This window comes from Manihot esculenta, chromosome 12 (assembly GCF_001659605.2).
Source record: "Manihot esculenta cultivar AM560-2 chromosome 12, M.esculenta_v8, whole genome shotgun sequence".
Lineage (NCBI taxonomy): Eukaryota > Viridiplantae > Streptophyta > Magnoliopsida > Malpighiales > Euphorbiaceae > Manihot > Manihot esculenta.
Genome location: NC_035172.2, coordinates 29,610,661 through 29,613,660, shown reverse-complemented (window position 1 = coordinate 29,613,660; position 3,000 = coordinate 29,610,661).

Here is a 3,000-nt window from a genome sequence, read left to right as displayed (position 1 = left end):
GGGTGTTAGAACAGTACAAAATGAGGCTGAACCCAGCAAAGTGTGCCTTTTTCATCAGAGGAGGAAAGTTCTTGGGATACATGGTGAGTGGGAAAGGCATCGAGCCCAACCCAGAGAAAGTAGAAGCTATACTGAATATGCCAGAACCGACCTGTGTAAGGGATGTCCAAAGACTGACAGGGAGAGTAGTAGCGTTAAACCGCTTTATGTCAAGGTCGGCAGAAAATTGTTTGCCATTCTTCAAGAAGTTGAGTAAAGTACCAAACTTCGAATGGACAGAAGACTGCCGAGAAGCTTTCAAAGAGCTCAAAGGCTACCTCAGCTCGCCCCATGTGCTCAGTAGCCCCTTGAAAGGAGAAGAACTTCTGATATACTTGGCAGCCTCTGAACAAGCGATCAGTGCAGTATTGGTAAGAGTAGATGAAGAAGAACAAAAGCCGGTGTTTTACGTTAGCAAGGTGCTTAAGGATGCCGAGGTCAGATATCTGAACATTGAGAAGGTGGCATATGCTCTGTTGCTAGCAGTCTGAAAGTTTAGGGTCTATCTGGAAAGCCATCAGGGTGTAGTGATGACAGACCAACCTCTGAAGAAGATTCTGCGCAGGCCGGAAACATCAGGGCAGATGCTCGCTTGGTCCATGGAGATTAGCCCTTACTGCCTAGAGTATCGACCTCGGACCGCTATAAAATCGCAGGCCCTTGCTGATTTCATAGCAGAATGCTCGTTCAACAAAGAGCGGAGAGAGTCATCTTCTGAAGCATCGGGGAATGGGAGAGAGAAAGAGCCTCTACAAGAATTCGACTGGAAGTTGTATGTAGACGGGGCATCAAACGCCGGGGGCAGTGGCGCCGGGATAATGCTTAAAGGGCCTGGAGAATTTAAGGTCTGTTACGCCCTACACCTGGAATTCAAGGCCTCCAATAACGTGGCAGAATATGAAGCTCTAATTAATGGGATGCTGGTGGCAATGGAGGTAGGGAAAACCGACCTCGAAGTGAATAGTGACTCCCAGCTGGTGATCAATCAGGTGACTGGGGCATATCAGACCAGAGGTCCAACCATGCAGAATTACCTAGCAAAGGTAAAAGCCATAGAACCCGAGCTCAAGGGTCGGGGAACCATCGTCAAATACCAAAGAATACCTCGAGAAGAAAACGAAGAAGCAGACCTGCTTAGTCGATTATCTAAGGAAGAACTAGAACAACTCCCTGATGAAGTATACATACAGTATGTCAGTACACCTGCTTTTAATAAATCAACCACTGTGTTGCAAGTAGGACAAAGCAAGACTTGGATGACCCCATACCTGGAATATCTGAAAAAAAGGAAAGCTCCCTGAAGACAAGGATGAAGCGAGAAAGATAGCAGCTCGCGCTGCTAACTACCAAGCAGTGAGGGGGACCTTGTACATAAGAGGGAAGTCCAGCCCATGGCTCCAATGTGTGAGCCCGGAGGAAGCAATGAAGGTGATGAAAGAGATACACAGAGGAGTGTGCGGAGCCCACGAAGGAGCAGGAACACTGGCCAATAAAATATTCAGACAAGGGTACTACTGGCCCACTGTTAAAAGAGAGGCAAAAGAGTTCGTCCGGAAATGCGATGTATGCCAGAGGTTTGCCAACGCCATCAATATCCCAGCCACTCCTCAATCCAGCATTTCCAGCCCATGGCTGTTCTCACAATGGGGAATAGACATCCTGGGGCCCTTTCCCAAGACCACGGGGCAGAGGAAATTCGTGGTGGTGGCTGTGGAATACTTCTCAAAATGGCCAGAGGAGGAGGCAATTCCTACAATCACGGCCCGCCAAATGATAGATTTCGTATGGGGGCACATCATCTGCAGATTTGGCATACCAAGGGTGCTCATTTCAGACAACGGCAGGCAATTTGACTGCAGCGCCTTCAGAGCATTTACGGCCAACATGGGCATATGGCACAAGTTCTCCTCAGTGGCCCATCCTCAGACCAACGGCCAAACAGAGGTCACCAACAGAGCTATCCTCCAGGGATTGAAGAAACGGCTAGATGGGGCAAAGGCGAACTGGGCAGAAGAGCTCAACAGCATCCTGTGGGCACTCCGAACTACCCCCAGAACGTCCACTAAAGAAACACCCTTTGCACTCGCTTTTGGCACAGAGGCCGTAGTCCCAGTCGAGTTGCAAATCCCCACGCATCGAGTCCAATTTGCTAACGAGAGCACTAACGATGACAAGTTAAGGAGCAACCTGGATGCTCTCAAAGAGGTTAGGGAGGAAGCCCAAATCCGAACTGCCGCTTACCAACAACGGGCAACCCGCAACTACAACCAAAAGGTCAGGGAAAGAAGCCTAAAGGTGGGAGACCTGGCCCTAAGAAATCTCGAGGCTACGGGAAAAAGAGCGGCAGTAGGCAAGTTGGCACCAACCTGGGAGGGCCCTTTTAGAATAGCAAAAGTGGTCAAGCCAGGAGTATACCGAATTGAAGATATGCAGGGAAACCCTGAGCCCCATGCCTGGAATATCCAGCACTTGAAAAGGTACTTCCCCTGAGGTATCGTCAAATGTAAAAGACATATTGTATCTTAAAGCATGATAATAAAATAGGTGGTGCTTATCGTCCTAAATTCATTATTTGTCTCTACTCACATTGCTTTCATGAAAGAAACAAAAAAGAAAAATGAAACAGGCATAAATGCCCAAGACCTCAGTTAGGTAGGTGGCCGGGCTCCCAAAAGGCCCCAGGCACCACAAAACCGGCTAAGATGACGAAGCGACAGTAAGGCCAATGAGCCTAAATCTTGCACAAGACCTCAGTCACGTAAGTGGCCGGGCTCCCAAAAGGACCCAGGCACCACAAAATCGGCTGAGATGACGAAGCGACAGTAAGGCCAATGAGCCTGAATCTTGCACAAGACCTCAGTCAGATAGGTGGCCGGGCTCCCAAAAGGCCCCCGGCACCACAAAATCGGTTGAGATGATGAAGCGATAGTAAGGCCAATGAGCCTGAATCTTGCACAAGAC